At 46.1% G+C, this 19,370-nt stretch overlaps 1 protein-coding gene across 2 annotated transcripts in view; it reads right to left on the bottom strand.

Moving 5' to 3' along the window:
* LOC135322438 (uncharacterized) overlaps nt 1–19,370 on the bottom strand; it is a 137,025-nt gene that overhangs the window by 48,790 nt on the left and 68,865 nt on the right. For both annotated transcript variants that reach the window (XM_064491207.1, XM_064491208.1), the window contains exon 16: nt 7,252–7,823. The gene's annotated coding sequence lies outside the window, so the exon portion shown is untranslated. The remainder of the gene's footprint in view (nt 1–7,251; nt 7,824–19,370) is intronic.

Raw genomic sequence — 19,370 nt, 5'->3', positions numbered from 1 at the left:
ACAAGCCCTCCCCATAAGGAAATCCGGCATCCACACTGCCCCTGCCGTCCCCAAGCAGTCCCGACGCCTCTCTCCCAGCCTGTGAATGTTCTTCTAATGACCCCCCCTGTTGGTGGCACCCTTCCCCTCTTCCCTGCTACACACACACACACACACACACAGAGCCACAGCAGTCTTCCCAAATCACAAATTTGATTGCATCACCCCCACTTCAAACCCTTCAGAGGCTCCCTGGTGGAATTCTAGCCCCACCCCAGACACTGCTTGCCCAGCCTCACCTCAGTACACAGGTCCCCAGTGACCTCAGGGGCCCCCTGACTTGCTCCTACTTCCCACTTGTCTCCAGGCTCATTTTGACTGTTTCCCAAGGAAGCCTTCCCTCCTTCCAACTACCACAATTTGTTCCTCTATTCCTAGAACATTCTAGGCTAAGTCAACTTCTGACAATGCTAAGCTCACAAGAAGCAAATACATTTTGCTTACTAATGTGGCTCCACCCTCTCTCCCCTAGACACACAGAAGTGCACGTTTTATGAATAAATGATTGACGGGGTGGGTCTCAAAGAGACAGATATACCTACTCTCACCCGTCCCGACCCTTGTGTCTGTAGAATATCAGAAGAAAAACCAGAATTACCTTTCCTGAGTGTCACTTTCTGATGACACCCTTCACTGACTACTGTGTCAGTTCTAGTAAAACCCAAGCTCTTCCAAAGCCCTCCATCCCGGACTCTCTCCAGTGTCCTCACCAGCAGGGGCACCTTCCACCCTGGACCACACAGGGCACTCTCCCCGTTTCCCCACGCCAAAAGCCTCCAGGCATCTGCCCGGGCTGCACCTGCCACCTGAGCCACATTCTTGACTACTTCTTCTGGCTGACACTCTGTCCTCACAAATGAATGTAGAGTCCATTTCTTCCAGGAAGTCCTCTCTGATAATGTCCTTTAGGTCTTGGTTGGGCTTCATCTATAGCAGCAGTACATGGTGACCAACTGGGTGTTTGCCCGCTCCTTTGAGACCACGAACTCTTGGGGGCCACGTGGGAAGGAGTGAGAGATTACAAGAGGGGTGCGGGAAGCAAAAAGCAAAAATCACAGCCCAAGTCCCAAATTCAAGGATACTTTCTCAGGAAAAAGTATAAACAATTTCACACGTGTGCAATTTGGCTACTGTTTTTGTGGCTTGTGGACAGCAAGAAATTGGTGTTCTAGCCAAAAACCCAGATTACATGCAAAGAAATGTATATATTCATATCCAAAGGAAACCAGAGCTGCTCAACAACAGTTTGCAGTTAGAATTGAAAGGAACTTAGATAAAGGCAATCTCTCTCTCTCTCTTCCTTCTTTTCTGGCATCATATAATTTTAGAAGTATTTGCGTGACCAAGAGATGGCTACAGCCCGTGATTCTTCACTGGAGTGTTTGGGGCTGAGGAAGATCAGATTACATTCACTGCGTAAATGCAATCACACCAACACACTGATAGGTGCCGTGGTGGTGGAGATGATGTTCCAAAGCAGGCAACCTTATTCTGTAAGAGAACTCTAAATAGAAAGTAAGAAATGCAATGTTCTGTAGTCAATTTCATTTGCTATATGGGTCATTAATTGATAGTATATCTTGTCTAATGAAACCCAAAAATAAATTGTCAACGTCGATTTTCTTCATCTGACCATTTTATGCTAACTTTGGATATTAAACCCTCACTCCATAAGTAAAACTCAGGCCTACGCTGTAGCACAGTTACATCCCGTGGAAGAAAGCCGATCAAGGGAGAACTGGAGAGTTTCCCTTCAGAAGCTGCTAAGTCTGGTTTTGCACCTGTACGTGATTTGCAACCACGTCATCGAGAATGGAGAAAACCTAACAACTGTGGGGCGAAAAGCACTGCGGTGCTTCAGAAAAATCAAAGAACGCTGAGCTTTGTGAAACAGTCCTGAGGCACTTAAATCGTACTTTTTCTGAAAGGCTCCAAATCTGACCCAATTCACCATTCCAGGTTCAACAGGGAGGTACAGGAATTAATAGAGAAAACATGCCCTTGAATTCTGACAAGGCCTTGCTTGAATTCTGCTGCAGCATTTACTAGCCACTAAACGGACCAATTCCTTAACCCTCTGAGAAGGCTTCCCGATCTGCAAAAGGGGGCTGCCACCGCCCACCTGGGAGGCATGGATGTGAATTCAACACCCAAGTAGGGCGGCCGACTGGTACCTGACACGGGGCCTGGCTAGTTTCCCTCCGCTGCCCTTCTCCCCCTTTAAACTTGCACTGTTCCCCCGGTAAGGATCAAGACCACGGAACAGAATGCCCGATTTTTCTGTGTATCCCCGGATACATGACTTACACTTAGGAGGCCAGAAAAACTGCTTCCTCCCCAGTCACTATCAACGTTCTTAAGATTCTGGGTATTTTTAACTCTATTTTCCAGGGAGACTATTCCAGAACTTTCCAAGCACCATTCTCCAGATTGGCTCCCCTCCCAGCACCCATCCTTTCTCACTTCAGATACTCTGTATGATTGCCTTCTGTTCATGGGAAAGCGAGTCCGTTAGGGTGGGGACTCCCAAGGACTCCCCCCTCCCTCACAGGTGAGTGTGACTACCTTCTGCCCACTCCTCACTCCAACTCCAGCTTCTAAGAAGTCTACCCTCCAGGACCCTGCAGACTCTGCATCTTCCCAAGACACACACGTGGCCACGACCCTCCCTTCAGATTTCTTCCTGGCTGGCCCTGCACACCCCCCGGCCCCTTAAAGATAAATGGCATTAGGCTGAAAATCGCAAATGCCACTGACTGACACACCAAAGCTGCATGGTCTGGGCTTTCCTCCAACCCAGGCAGGGCCCTGCCCCCCTCAGCCTCAGTCTGCAGCTCTTGAGATGATCTAATTCACATGCAAGGCTATGAACACCAGCTAAGAATGACGACTCCCAACGTGTATCTATAGTCCAGCTCCTTCACCTGAGCCACAATCTCATAGACACGAGTGCCTCTTTGAAGTCCTAACTTGGATGACAAATGGCATCTTAAAAATGCCTCATGTTCACCATTTACTCTGGAATTCGATTCCTGGCAGGTACCTCCCAGACTCCCCATTTTAGTAACAGCCCCAGCACCCAACTATGTGTTTGAGGTCAAATTCAATTTCCAATGTTCCCTCCCCTAATCCCTGGCCTGGAATCAGTCCTATTATTTCCGTCGCTAAGCCCATCTCAAATGTGGTTCTACAGGGACCATGGCCGTAACCCCCCAAGTTCACAGCATGGTACACTGACTAACAGTCCTCCGTAGGGTGCTCCCTGGAGGGGGAGGCATCTCCTGCCACTGGTCACCTCAGAAGGCACTGGATTCTCACAAAGGAGGCCCAGGAGAAGGGACTCAAGGTTCTCCCGTGGTCTGAGCTTTGAAGGGCCCGAGGTCTGGGGGAGCTCCTAATTAGCAGACACACTTGCCAGTGAGCAGATGAGGATGGAGGAACCCAGGCAAGGCTGTTCTCACTCCAACCCCTGGGCTCTCGGGAGCCACGGGAAAGGCCTGTGTCCAGGGCACAGCCCGGCCATCACAGATCACAGCCAGCATTAGCCAACACGGACAGCCTAGTCTCCATCTAATTGTGACACTTACTTCTGTTCTGTTCCCCATCCAGAATGTGATGGACTCATTCAGATATTATGGCCTGTCTCAAGCGATACAAATTCAGTGATAAATGAAGTGTCCACATTTGGACCAGAGCATGAAAGGAGAAACAAGGCCTCATGTTCAGCATGATGGTGGTGGCCAAACCCTTCCACCGAGTGAGATGAACCATGATGGGGGTGAGAATCCAAGGTCCTAGGTCGGCCAAAACTTCTTCCTTCAAGGTTGGCTGGGGTGTTGCAGACTCCCTACCGCAAACTAACTACACGGCCGTCAGTGGTGGACATCAGCTGCAACAGACACGGAGTCAGCTATTTATGCCAACATGGGTTAAAAGTAAAGGCCGGGGCAGGGAGGCCTGCACGGCTGCTGAGGCAAAGCACAGACCCGGCTCTGAATGCCCACTGGCTGGAGAAGAGAGGAAGCTACGGTCCCCTTTAGCGGTCGCTGTGTCAACAAGATCCAGGTGAGCCAGCTACTTAGGAGAAGGCCATGTTTTCCTGATACTCAGAAAAACCAGCCTCGTAAAGGGAACACAAGAGTGGCATAGATTTTAGACCCCCCTAAGCCACTTTATGAAGGCAAAGTAAAGTAAATGGCACAGGGATGTAGAATGCAAAAAAAAAAAAAAATGAAATAAGTAAACGGTGACTGCTTCCTCCAACAGCGTCCCCTGCAGCTGCACACCCATGAGCCTGCCACTTTCTCACCAGTGACCGCTGGCCAGGAAGTGCCATCACGCACGTCACACTGTGACAGCCAGGAACCGCGTGAAGAGCACGTTTGTGTAAAAGCAGGAATCGAGCAAGATGCTGCAGACTTTGACTTGACAAGTTTAAATACTCCATGAAAAGAATCCCTCAGCAGCCGCCTAAATCAATTCGCATCTCACTTCTTCAAAACAATCAAACAAATTTAATAAGGGCGCATTTGTCACCAAATATAAGGAGGATCAAACAGGTTCCTCAAAGCAAGGATTTTAACAGGTATCAAAAACCAGTGGGTGATGTGCTAACAAAGCAAATATTCCAAAAAATTAGAAAATAAAAAATGACTAGGATAATACATGGATCAAGGTAACTGTTAAGTTTTTGCTCTTTAAAGCGATGGAGACACTACGGAGGGCAATCTGGATATTTCCAATGCAGGGTGTGCACAGCCCACATTTTCAGACGCAACAACATGCTCACTGGGCAGTACAAGAGAAAAAGAATAAAGAAAAAGGAAAAGAGGAACAAGAGAAAATTAGAAACACACAAGAACAAAAATGATTTTGACAGCATGTACAAGAATTTATGTGAGTGTGTGAGGCCAGGGATGCTGGGACGGTGAGACCCACACTCACCTGCTCCAGGGAAGGCAGGGGCCTGAGGGGAGCGGCGCTGCCGGGGGACCCCAACGTGATCAGCGCCCCTAACCAAAACTCCACCTATATGCGTCTAGGCAGCTTTTGAGCTACAAATTGTGGTCGCATTTCAGGCTGGACAGTTTTACTCACTTCCACCAAGAGTAGCAGGAGAGAATTAGACTGTTCCTGTACCAAAGCATTGTTTAAAAAATTAATGACTGTGGAATAGTAAAAGCAAAAATTGAGTAAAAGTGACTGGAGGACAATGTGGTTGACCCGAGCTCACTGGCCACGTTATCTCACTGACGTTAAGATGCTGGCTGAGCCCTTATGGTACCAAAACAGACAGACCCACCAGGAGGGAGGTTTAATGCGCTGCTGTATTTTGATGCCGAGAGCCATGCCTGGTACACGAGGTTCTGGGTAAACAATGGTGACAGTGTCAACCACTATGGGCTAAGCACACATCCAGCTACTCCGCCAAATCCCAAGGGCAGACTTCAAAAGGCAAAAACAAGTTGGCATTCTCTGGTGGGTCTGCAGAGTCAGAGCCAAGCAGTTGCTGAGCAAAAATGTCACCAGTGCCTCCTATGACAAAAGAGGAGGCACTGGCCTGGGGCTGGGGCAGGGCTCTAGGCTTCCACTGCTCACCAACCAATCTGTCCAGGGGGAGAACGTGGTCTCTGCGTATGTTGCACCTATGCACCTACCTTGACTGACGCCTGGGGGCTCAGCAGGAGGTGACATGTGAGGTGAACGGAGCCAGCCTCGGTGTAGCACAGTGCTGGCAGCTATGCCCTCAGCAGTGCCCAGGCTCCTAAACCTGACACCTCATCTCCAAGGAGCAGAAGGGGAGTGCGGGCATGAAGATCACAGGGCCCTGTGAGGACAAGTACAGGCCATGACATGCCTTGCCTCTTCCTTAAGCCATAGAGTTATGTCCGGGAGGAACAGAAAATTCATCCAGAGCATGCTAGGCACCTCACACACGTGGGGGACTCGGGTCCCCTGTGCCTATCACTCACAGGGCTGGTCTGGACATTCTTTTTATCAATTCTCTGGCATCTTCTCCTCCAACTTACCAACAACCAGAAAGTAGAATCTGATCTTAGTTAATTTCAAGAATCACAGAGCACCGCCTCCACAGTGGGCCCGGCAGCCGTGCCAGGTCCTCCGACCGTCACCTGTCAGACCGCCATGAGTACTCTCCAGACTCAAGGCCTGAGGCCGTAGGCCGTGGGCACACAGCTTCCCTCACTCTCCCCAGCAAAGGGGGACCACCTCTCGGCAAAGGCATGTCACCCTCTTCTGCACGAAGGACAGCACTATAGATACACGGGGAAACAGAGCAGATGGTGGGGGGTGTAGGCAGCCCAGAAGAGCTCGTCTGTAATTCCGAGACAAAGTGGGGCCGTTGACTTAATCACAGGGACAAAGTGAGGATGAACATTTCCCTGCTCTTTCCCATATTCCGTGATACGCCTTTCCCTGCATAAGGAGTTCATTCGGAGGTCCCTGGCGGTGATTCTGATGTCCCAACATGGCATGCTGGCTGTCGGGCAGGAAGAGAGAGCCTGAGCCGAACAGGTGCTGGGCCTGGGAGGCAAGAGACACCGGCTCCAGCCCCAACTCAACCAGCGCCTCGTTCTGCCTCTCGGGATTCAGCATCTCATCTACAAGCAAATGGATGAGACTATCTTAAGACAGGCTGCCCAACAAAAATGAAATGAGAGCCATGTAAAGAAAGTTTCCCAGTTGCCACATTTAAAACGGTAAACAAAGAAACAAACCAACAAACAAAAAACAAATACTAGAAAATGATTTTAAGAACAAATCTTAACCTACTGTATGTAAAATACTATCATTTTGACATGTAATCAATATAGGAAGTGATAAGATAGTTTACATTCTTTTTACTAGACAAGTCTCAGCGTCTGATGTTCATTTGACCTACAGCAAATCTCAGCTCAGAGCAGCCTCCTCCCCAGCTCTCCTAGCATCAGTGGCTGTGGCTACTCTATTGGACAGCAACTCCAGGGGTCCCACCAGGGTCCTGGCTGAAAAGCTGGAGTAAGTGTCCACAATAACCCTAAAAGGATCTCTCTGAAACAAAGGCGGATTCACTTTTAATGTCTGTAAACCGGCGGGCTGCACCTCCCTCCACCCTTGGCTACAAGAGAGTCCTCTTCCTTGCTGATCCCTTTCTGGATGTAGGGAAGAAACCCGGCACACAGCCAGGGTGGACTGGCCTCCAGGTAAACTTACCTGCTTTCTGTGTCCAGTCCCATGATGTCCTCCTTCTCAAATGGGATGCAGAGAAGGAGGATCTTGTCCCCAGAATTGTCGGATGCACCTTCCAGCCACTTGTACTTGGGCAAGATGAAGAGTGACTCAGTGAAGTCGTCGATCCTCTTCTCCACCACCCTGCAGTCTTCGTAAATTGAAGGCCACTTCGGTGCGCGGCTGCTCGGCCACCTCCCCATGCAGCAGAAAGTCAAAGAGCTGAGAGTCATAGAGCGTGGTGCCATACAGCTCCTCTGCACGTGGAGCTTTTCGAAGCCTTGGCCGAGAGGCAGTCAGTAATGATGACAAGGCCCAAGACCTTGCGGTGGGTCTGGAAGTCGCTCCACCCATTCTTGGGCGCATAGTGGTGCCTGTAGTGGATACAGTTTGCCCACTGGGAGCTGCACGGACTGATCTGACTCACCAAGGTGATTCACTTATAGATGCAAAAGATATTCTCCTCTGAGATGATCCCCACGTGTTCGACCACCACGGGGAAAGTCTGGTGGTCCTCAGCACACTGCACGTAGTCAGGGATGCTCATGCTGCAGGCCCTGACAAGAGGGGAGAGGAGATCGAGGTACATACTGTACTGTGGGCTGCAGGCCCATCTGGGTTGCGGTGACCTGGTGTGTACCAACCAGAAGGCAAGGGAAGCTCAAGTAAATCCGGGGGTACAGTTTGTCCTCAGAGTCTTCAAATGGCTACCGTAGCTCGGATCACATTACCCAGCTTTTGGTCTAGGCTTCCTGCCCTGCAGAGAAGGGTCATTTCTTGTTTTCTGTTTCCAAGCACCTACCAAGGCCCTGATGCAAAGTCACTGCTGAAAAATGCTGAATAAGGAAATGAACAAAGAAAGTGCTTTCCCCAACCTCCTTCAGCAGAATATAAAGAAAAGTACTACAGTGGGATCAAAAGATCTGGTTTTCTATCCAATTTATTTGAACTCCTAAGCTTCAGAATAATGGATAAGAAAACTTGCCTTGGGGAGGAGGGTACAGTTCAGTGGTAGAGCACGTGCTTAGCATGTACGATGTCCTAGGTTCAAACACCAGTACCTCATTTTAAAAAATGAAACAAATAAATAAACCTAATTACCCTCCTGAAAAAATATTTTTTAATTCAAAATTCAAAAAAAACCTTGCAATTGACACAACATTGTAAACTTGACTATACTTCAATTAAAAAAAAAAATCTTTCTCTTACATGAATATATCTGGATTACAGAAGTTTGCAAATGTAAAATGCCTAGGGTACCACCTGCATAAAAAGGGGTGACTGTACAAATTTAGTATCGCTCCTTTATGAGCTATATTTCCTTTGGGGGGGTTATAAATTCTTAGAGCTAATTTTCTCAGATTAAAAAATATAAACATTACCTGATTCTCAGGACTGCTGAAGAATCAGATAACCCTATGAAAGCATCTGACCCACAGAGGTTACTCAATAATGTTTGTTGAATGAATGAATAAACCAGCAAAGTGAATGCTGCTCCCTGCCACAGACCATCATAATGGTACTGCCTGGAAATCCCAAGCCCACGTTCCACCCGTCTCGACACTAACAATGTGGGTGACCTGGTCAGGCCTGTGTGATTCTCTAAGCCCCAGTTTAATCGTGAATAAAATTAGGGCAATAAAACAAACCTCAAATTGTTAGTGAGTCAGTAATGAATTGTACCCCAAACTTGCAAGTTGGAACCATTAAGGAAAACTATACAAAGGGTCCATAGGCCCTCTCCATATTATCTCTTACAACTACATGGGAATCTACATTATATCTCAAAATAAAAAGTCTAATTTTTTAAAGAGGCTATTGAGGTTAAATGAGCTCACTGTCTCAAATAAGGAACACAAAGCACAAATAGGACAATGCCCAGCACATGAGATACACTCAGTTAACATTCCCACTCAACCCATTGGTCGCTCCAACTTCAGAGCAAGAGGATGGGTCCTCGTGGCAAGAGGCCACTGCACCTGAAGCTAACAAAACTAATGGTGCCCACTTCCAAGAGCTCCTGTAATCACCCTTGTTCTAATTTTCTATTTGTAATTTTTTTCTTTTTATTAAATAGAAACTCCCAATTGCATAGCCTTCACCTGACTAGATATCATGATGGCAGCCCTTCAAAACCTGACCACAGAGATCATGATGGCTGCCCTTCTTGGTGAAACAATAAAATGAAAAGCCATTTCCACAAGACCTCTGTGTAAATCTACTAGGGAACTTAATCCTGGACTGAGGAAGAGGACTGGGGAGGAGGGGGCAATCAGGCGCACAGAAAACTATGGGCCACCTGTCCCACGATGGACTTTAGACTCAACCCTCACCCTACAGGAAATTCAAAATACACACCGACAGATTGCTATGGACAAGATTTTTTTTTTTTTTAAGAAATCACTGACTCCCTAGCAGCTCTTGTTTCTACCGAGAAACAAATGGATTATGTGTATAATGTTTCACAAAAACCCTAAAATATTATCACGCCAACTTGACACATCAAGAAAAACTGAGGTAGAGAAGTTTATCACATTGTACATGATTAGAGAGAGGCCACGTCAGACACCGTATTTAAATCCAAGCCACTGCTCCAGTGCTCACACTAGAAAGTGTGACATACTGCACCTTTCCTGCCCTCTCCCTGCAATAAATCTCTGAAGAGTCTTTTCTGTGCCACCTGGAATCACAATCACATCAATTTTCCACAAAGTGCTATGTCACTCCTTGGAGGCTGTATCAAAATCTAAAGGGTTGGGATGGGAGGAGTGATTTGCATTTTCTGTTTCTCAAAGGAAACATGGCTTTAAAAGAAACTGAAAAGCACATATCTAGTCTAAGCCCTCATTGTGCAGAGAAAAAAATGGAGGCTCAGAAGAGATGAGGAAAGGTCCTTATTAATAAATATATCCTCAGTGCAGCACCAAGCCAGCCCTGGGCACTGCTGGGGGAGGATCTGGGAGACCCAGGAGAATGAGTGTTAGAAAAAGGAAAGAGAATAAGCATAAAAGGCCCTGTCTCTACACCACCATACCATGGAATTCCACCAAATTACCAAGTAAGGGTGCAGCCAATATTAAGGTGGGCTAAGCAGGTTATAGAAACCTGGAAGTCTCAACCATATTGGAAATTCCAACATTTACTATGTTTTTTTCCCATTTCAAGCATCAACTCAGTGGGAACTCTGTACCAGGGACTACACGAGGCCTGGAGTTCTCCCAAATACAGACCTCTATTACCACGTGTACAAACCACATAAAGGCCACCAGAAGAAAAGCACCCACAGATGGAATTACTGAAACTGAAAGCAGCCAACCAGCATATATTACTAAGAAAAATGGTTCTCCTAGAAATGGACTCATGGACATAGAAAGCCAACTGTGGTTAGCAGGCAGGAAAGGGGGGATTAACAGATACACGTTAATAAATATAAAATAAATGACAAGGACCTACTATATAGCACAGGGAACTATATTCAATTTCTTGTAATGAGTTGTACTAAAAACAATCTAAAACATATTTATACACATATGCATATGTTTATAACTGAATCTCTGCTGTACACCTGAAACTAACATTGTAAATTGACTACACTTCAATAAAAATTAATTTAAAAAAATAAGTAAAAATAAAAGCAACGCCATTAAGAAAAAATAAAAGAACACTCTAATCCCCTTAGCTGTAGCTGCTGAAGAATTTTGGTTGCAAGCACCAAGTCCACTGGATCACTCCAGCACTGGCTGTCACTGTTTCTGACCATCAGAGAGTCACTTGGCTTCACTGAGGTTAATTTTCTCTTCTGTGAAAGGCTACAGTTGCAACTAATGATGTATAGAATCTCATCATTCACAAGCCCAAAAATTAGTGAGGACTTCCCATGGGCCAGGCTCTGGAGAGATGAAAATATAGGGTCCCAGTTATATTCATGGGTAGAAGAAGTTTATGCCATAAAGATATTAATTCTTCCTATTTTGATAGACAGATTCATTGCAATTCTGATTAGAATTCCTACCAGATTTTTCATGGAATGTAACAAGTTAATTTATGGTCAAGAATAGCCAAGAAACTTCTTTAGAACCACCACTGGGGAGGGGTGGATTGGTCATTCATTTCCACTGGTCTTTCTGATGTGATGAAAACGTTTAGGATAATAATTGTTGCACAACTGTAAATATGCTAAAAGCTGCTGAATTGTACCATTTAAATGGGTGGACTTCATGGTGTGTGAACAATATCACAATAAAGCTGTTATATGAAAAAATATTTCTTGACAATTATTTTTCCCTCTATACTACTTAGTCTGCCCCACAATTTAAGAAAAACAAAAAACCAAACAAACCAAACTGTGCCAGGAGCTCTTTAGGACTGCAATGTCCCTGGGTCTCCAACGCCTCTGGTGGTGCTGTTCCTGTTAACACACCAAGCTGGGCTGGGCTAGTTAGGGAATGTAACTGTCTTTTTAAAATCGATGGTCACACGTTTCACCCTGGAAGAGGGAAGGAAAGAGGATGACACAGCCTTATGCCTTCAGCTCATTTTTAACTGAACCAAGCCCTGCTTTCAACACTGTAATCTCTCTCACTATAAAAACACATGACACCAACAAGCACCGCCATCATAACACCTGAAAGTGTTCGAGGTACTTACCTGGGGCAGAAACACTGAGGGAGGAGACAGAAGCTCGCTTGGCACTGAGGATCCCTTTTCCCGACTCCACCAGTAGCTGGGCTTTACAGCCGGAGGCTCTCAGCCCAGGGAGCAGCTCAGACGCCACTGAGCTGTTCCTCAGGGAGCGGGAAAGGAAGACCAGGGCAGCCCTGGAGTCGCGGGGCAGGGAAATGTGTGGAAACGCGGGCTGCAGGCCCGCTCGGAGGCCATCCGCAGCCCCAGCCCCAGCTGCCCCGTCCGGGTCCGCAGACCCCGCCCGCCTGGGACGCAGCCCGCCCAGTTGTGGGGACGGGCCGGTGGCCGAGGATAGGAAGCCCGGGAGGAGAGGACTCGCGGGCGAGAGAGGGGAAGGGGACGCCAGCAGCGGACTGAGGGGAGCCCGGCTGGGTGAGAGGCGGCAGGTGCACACCTGGCCCCGGGAAGCTGTGGCACTGGGGCACTGGGGCAGGTGGCGCGGGCAGAGGGGTCTGGCCCGAGCAATTCAGCTGAACACAGGCTGACTCACGCCTTCGTGGTCTGTGACACGCGGACCGCCCTCCCGCAGCCACCTGACCCCTTTCCCGGGAGACCCCACATTGCACTTCCACAGCCAGAGGCACCGGCCCCGGGCAGGAGCTAAAGGCCTGCCGGGCGACAGAGCTGAGAAGCCTTTGGGGCTAATCCCCGGCTCGGAGATGGAGCTTCCAACCCGCGGTCCAGCTGATACCGACCGCCCATGCGCAGGAGGGCCAGCAATCCGCTCTGGGTTCTGCGAGAGAAGGTGGGGCAGTGAGGGAGGGAAAAGATGGGAGGGGGAGGAGAGGAGGGAAAAAGTGGAGGGTGACAGATGGACAGGAAGAGCAGAGAGAAGGGAGGGATCTGGAAAGGGTAAGGTCCTAGCGGAGATGGAGAGAAAAAGCTTTACCTCTGGTGGCACCCTGAAGAAGGCGGCAGTCCTGCCTCTGTACCCTTCTGTAACACTTCAAGGCCCGCAGCTCAAGTTTTACCTCCCTGATCCAGCCCTCCATCCGATGCTGCTGCAGAACCCCTACGGGTATCACACCTGTTGCCCCCAAGCGGAGCAGGGTTTTCTGTTGGTCTGGGAACCAAGCACCAGCAGGTGTTGTCGCTCAGAACTACCTTGGGAAGAGTACATATTCCCCTTTTACACGCTGGGAAACAGGCAGGCACGATCTTTGCCTTAGCTCCACTGTCCCAGGTGTTGGGCTGGCAGGGAGCGGGGTGGTTCAAGATCAGAGCCCCAGACAGAGCAGACTGCCTGAGTGTTGGTGCATAGTCCCCATCCGTCCTGGGTAAACCACAGTCCACCCTAGTGGAACCATCAAGGGCTCACAGTAGTTCCCTGGGTGTGGGAGAGCTGTCCTCATGTGAAGGAAAAGCCCAGCTGGGCTAACAAGCTAAGTCACAAATCTAAGTGTGATAAGTGTCGGTTTACTGATCTAAATTCTGCTGGGCTAACTCGTAAATCTGAAGTTTAGTGTCAGTTTACTGGGCTAACAAGCTAAGTCGTAAATCGAAGCTCAACAAGTATCTATTACAAGTTGACAAGCACCAGTGTGCTGATTCCTTCCTTTTTGTTGCTTGAGCCTTATTGGCTAATACACCCTTACTTGTAATTAACCCTTTAAAACTTCATGTGTATGTCTTGGAGGTGGGTGCTCAGAACTTCGGAGCAGAAGCCCCTCTGAGCCCGCCGGCATAATAAATCTGAGTACGCCAACACTCCGAGTGGTGATTGTTCCTTGGCTGGCCTGTTGTTTCCATAACACTCAGTTCCAGTGCCCAGCTTGCTAGGTATATAGGAGTGCTACCAAATCCAAATTCATTCTCTTCAGTGCAGGACAGGCCAATAAGTTGGGAGACCAGGTGTTGGGGCATGGAATAGCAAGTTTCTGTAGACCTAGATGGCAAACTAATGTCCTGGAAAACCATCTCCCCAAGTCAGAATTCACGCTCCTTTCCTACGTGCTTGGTTGTTGCAATCTTCTTGGTGTAGGAATTCCTTCTTGTTAGAATCCTTTGTTCTTGCAGCTATCTGCCTGGGTCAAATCTCTGTAAACCTCTAACAAAACAAAAGTTATTTTCTATTCTGCAATTTCTTATCTTTTTATGAATGAAAATGTGTTAAATATACTTAAAGATCAGAGCCTTCAGAATAGGTTCTCCTGTATACTTCAGGCTCTAAGCAACATTGTTTTACAAGCAAGATGAAGCCTAGGAGACAGAGCATAGGGTTAAAGTCAAAGGAACAGATCTAATATGGAGTCAGATTTGTTCTGTTCTATTACCCAGGCAGAAGCCACTTGAGGATTTAAATCCCTTTAAGTTAAAAATAACTAAAACTTTAAAGGAATTTACATACATAGGTGGGAATGTGCATAGCATATCTGGAAAAGCACCCAAAGGATAGTAAACAGTGGCATCTCCAGGGAGGGCTGAAAGAAGAGAGGATGAGGGAAAACTTCTTTCACTTGTGTATTTTTGTGCTCTGTTTGAATTTTTTTTAACCATTTGCATGTATTTCTTTTTCAGTTAAAAAAATGTGTAATGGAGCAAAGGAGTAACTAGCTCAGCAAATACAGCAGCCATGGAATCACTGAGTCATCACTTTTGATTTAAGCCAGGAAGCATTTATTGACTCACCTATGTGCCCAGTGCTGTTTTAAGACTTCTTTTATTATTATTATTATTATTATTATTATTATTATTATTATTATTATTATTATTATTATTATTACTATTTTTATTATTACTATTTTATTATTATTATTATTTTATGAATTAATAACAAGGTATCCCTCACCCCTGCCCATGGCTGGTGGAAAACCAACTGAGTTTTTATTGAGTTGTTTTCCAAGGAGTAGAGATGAGTTATAAACTGAACACATCTTCAGGGCAAAACAGTCGGAGTGGTTTTCCAGCAGGCCAGACAGCTATGAAGGGTTTTCAATAGAGACCCCCAGAGGCTGAGAGAGAAAGCCTCGAGGACCCTACAAAAAGCTGCTCAAACTGTCTTCTCCATGGCAATACTGAAATAGGAAAGAACAAATCTGACTCCATATTAGATCTGTTCCTTTGACTTTAAAAAAGCCAAGTTAATACTCTCCGGTCTTTTCATGGATTATGATGTCACAGAGGAGATGGACAGGTCAACAAGGAACCACTCTGCCGTGATCACGGAGCCGGGGAACGGGATGGGCGGCAACATGTGTGACGCAGTTGTAGCCGTGCCCGCGTTTCTATGCAGGTACCCAAAGTCGCCTCGACAAGATGTCAAACACTTGTGCCCACGTCCTCATCACCTGACATGTATTAAAGAGAAATGGAAATGTATAAAAGGCCAATACCCTTGGTGGGTACACCGTCCAAAGAGCAAAGTCACAGTTTGACAACTGGCCATCTCGGTTCCCTGGGCTTCATTCTTGGAGAACCTTAAAAACCACTCCTCTGTCCTTAAGAAGTGCTGCATATTTGTCCTATCTTTGGCTCAGGGATGGAGCACGTTCAAGTGAACTTTAATGTCTGCACAGATTTGACTGTCTTTCTCCAGGTTCACGTGTCCATTCTAAAGAGGCCTGAGCTAAGTCCATCCTCCGTAAGATCTATTCCCTCCAGTGACTGCTCATTGAGCCTGCAATTAAGAGCCAGCAGAACAAGAATGTCCTTAGCTAAAAAGTTCACCCACCCTTCACTGCTTTCTTAATCTCCTCTCCTGGCTAATTGCAACAGACTATCACCTCCCTCCACCAAGCTCCCCAAATATGTCAGTTTGTCTCCCCAAAGAGAAGGTAAGGTCCATAAAAGAGGAGACAACTCCATAGTCACCTCTGAATTCCTAGCATAAAGTAATGTTAAGAAATAGAACTATGATTATGGCTTCTTTCCTTTAAAACCTTTCTGGTTATTTGATTGAGACCTTGGAAGACAGGTGTTTGCAGTCAAGTATCTTGATCCTCAAGACTCTGGAGGCCTTTTTCGGAATGGCTGCTCACTGATTCATTCAAACCACAGCTTCTCATTCCAGGAGTAGCTGTGATTCTCTGCCAGGAGTATGTGGTTACTCTCATGCCAGAAGAGCTTTAAACTATATCCTTACTTTGGATTTGTTATTTTTCCCCTCTTCCAAAAAAATTGACTTTCCTTAATGTCTTACCTTGAGGAATTTTTTTTCATAGTTTACCCTTTATTAAACCATGCTTCTCGGGATGGGCTTGGCCTTACATATGATCAGTCATCCAACTCCCAGTGTGAGAGGACTCGGGCTCACCTCCTACCCTCCAGTCAAGGCAACTGAAACTCAGTACAGGAGCCAACAGGCACCCCAGGGCTTCTAAGGCTCGCGTATCCCCCAGAATCCCTGCTTTCTGGTTTGTCTTGGCTTCTGAGGATTTCCCCTCACTTTCTTCACAATTAGCTGTGCAGCTTGAAAGATGAAGAAGGAAGGTTTTATTTCTTAATCAGCATTTTAAGAAACTTGTGTAATGAAGGTTTTCACGAGTTTCTAGAACCCTCCGTTGCCGAGACAGAAAACACACTAGATATTTTCTAAGTTTAGCTATCATGTGTATTTTTTCTTTTCTTTTGTTTTCTTAACTGCAAATAGACATTTTTTAATTAAAAAAAATAAGGCCCCAAATAGGATAGAGACTTGAAGGGGCATACAAAATTAAAGGGCAAAGACAGAAAAATGATAAATACTCTACAAGGTTAATATAATACTTACACTATGGATCAGATCAGCAATTCTCAGTAACAGCTAATTGAAATATGTCCATGAGGTAAAACGTCTCTCCTGTCAGGAGATGGCTAACAGAAAATAGAATTAAAACAACAAACTAAAATTCTAAGTCTGGTGAGGTACAGAATTCTACCAGCTAAATGTGTCTTCTTCTGGAAAAGAGGGAGGCTCACCAGCTCTTTACTGTGGAGCATGAGCCCAGGGGATGGCGGTGAAGTGAGCTCTGTAAGTACCCAATAGCAAACTTGTGATGAATAAAGAGATGTGAGCTTTGATGACAGAGATGATAGTACTATTCACTTGTCCTGTAAAGTATGTCTTCACGTTCAGTGATCAATACCTCAGCGTCCTCAGGGATTAAGATTATAGGAAAATTCACAGCCCGTGCCCAAACCTCCTCTTTGAGCTCATGACAGTGCACTTAGATATCTCAAAGGCAACTCGAGCTCCACCTGCAAAGAGCTGACTTCACGGTGCTCCTCCCATAGCCGTCCTACCCAGGGCCCCTGGTCGGGGGGCAAGGTCTCCCTTCCTCTCCCAGCTCAGGCCCATCACTCACAGATGTGACTGGACCCCACCTTCAGGGCCCAGATTTCCTCAGTCACCGAGTCCCACCACCCACACCTGACCTACCAGGTACTCACTGGCACTCACTCAGCACTGACTGTGTGCTGGGAACCACGCTGCACACTGTGCACACGTTATCTCACTGGATCGCCACAGCAGTCCTGGGAGGTCGGTACATCACTTCTTCAATTGATTAGATAAATTGTTTACCTCCTTGAGTGCATCATCCAAAGTGACACAGCTACTCAGCCACAAAACTGGGACTGAAAACCACTTGAAAATTCTACACTCCTACACCTGGCAGCCACCCTAATCTGACTCATCACATCACCTCATGCAGAGCCTTCTAAATGTTTCTAAGCATTCTACAAGACAAAAGTGATCTACGAGAGCACCCCACTCCCCTACTAAAAATCTGTCAATGACGGTCCACTGCCCTTAGGAGAAAGCCCCACCGGGCCTGAGCACAGCCCAATGGCCCGGCATCCGCGTTCCCTGCGCGGTCTCGCCGCCTCACCCACCACACAGATCTACACGTGCCGTGTCCAGGACAGGGATGCTGACTCCGTACAACCCGGGGCTCGTCTCACTCAAACAATGATCACCTTCTTCAGTGTTCACCCTCTTCACTGCTGACGGTCAGAAAAATATTTTCTCAGGATGAATCAATATCTTTTTCCTTACAACTTCCTGTCATTGATAATGAGCTCCATCCAAAATACGGAAGACCTAATTCTCAGTCTCCTTATCTGTAAAGTGAGAATAACAAGGAAATATATGAAGTTTTATGTGAAATAATATACATGTGAGGCTGAGGGACAATTCCCAACATACAGTAAGCACTCAATATGTGCTTACTTAATATTAATAGGAATATATTGCATTCCAGCAACATTAACTCAATGTTTTATGGCTTTGTCCAACAGACTACAGACAAACATTTGGACGAACACCTTTGAGCAGATCAGCCCAAGCGTGATGGGAGAGGTAAACACTGACTCCAGTTACAGCTGCAGCCAACCAGCACTACGGGGCTGGGGCAGTTTGCTCAAACTCTTACGTGTTGCTTGAGAATTTAGTTGCCATTAATGAATAAAGACAGGTGTTCTTTAGTCAAAATTCCTGAAACATATATCTTCAGAGATTGATGCAAATTTGATTTCAAGTACAACACTCTCACTAGAAATTATTTGAAAATGATAGTCTTAGCTCCTCTGCACATCAAAAGGGCATGATCTTAATGTATCTGACTACACCAAAAGTGTTGTTTAAAGGAATTTAAGATGAAGTCATCCTAAATAAGCTCTCAGTATCATCTTCACAAAGCCCCACCCAAGGGTCTCATTTCTCACTTCCACATAGGTGTTCAGGTAGCTTAACCTGGGTCTTGGTTTCTTATAACACGGGGGTGGGAAGAGTTGTGGATAGATTTATGTAGCAAATATAAACCTAGAGTATTTGCTGTGTAGAAATCCTAGAAATAAACAAATTAATATATAGTCCTACCCTCAAGATGCTCAGCCTTTCCATTTACAACAGCATTAAAAATAAAATGAGAGATACATTTAACAAAAATTTACAAGATTTGTACATTGAATATTTTGATATATCACCGAAATAATACTTAAAAGATCTACATATATGGAACACATCCCATGTTCATGGAATGGTAGACAATATTGTTAAAAATGTTAAGAATCCCCAAAGTGAGTTACAAATTCAGTGGAATCCTTATCAATATTCCAGCTGACTTCTTTGCAAAAATTGAAAAAGTGATCCCAAAATTCATATGGAAGTGCAAGGGGCCCAGATCAGCCAAAACAATCTTGAAAAAGCAGAGCAAAGTTGGAGGACTCACTTTAAAGGGTACTAAAAAGCTATAGTACTAAGTCAGAATGGTACTGGCATAAGTTTGGATAAATAAATCTATGAGACATAATAAAAACCCGGGGGAAAAACTTACATTTACAGTCAGTTTTCCACAAGGGTGTCAACAACACTCCATTGAAAGAATAGTCTATTCAACAAATGGTGCAGGGAGTGCTGAGTATCTGCAGGCAAAAGAATGAATCTGGAATCTGGATCCCCATATTTTAAATAAATAAAAATTAATTCAAAATTGATCACAGAC

The sequence above is a fragment of the Camelus dromedarius genome, chromosome 11, assembly GCF_036321535.1.
Source record: "Camelus dromedarius isolate mCamDro1 chromosome 11, mCamDro1.pat, whole genome shotgun sequence".
Taxonomy (NCBI): Eukaryota; Metazoa; Chordata; class Mammalia; order Artiodactyla; family Camelidae; genus Camelus; species Camelus dromedarius.
Note: the sequence above shows the minus strand (reverse complement) of the source record. Positions and strands in the feature narration are given on the sequence as shown.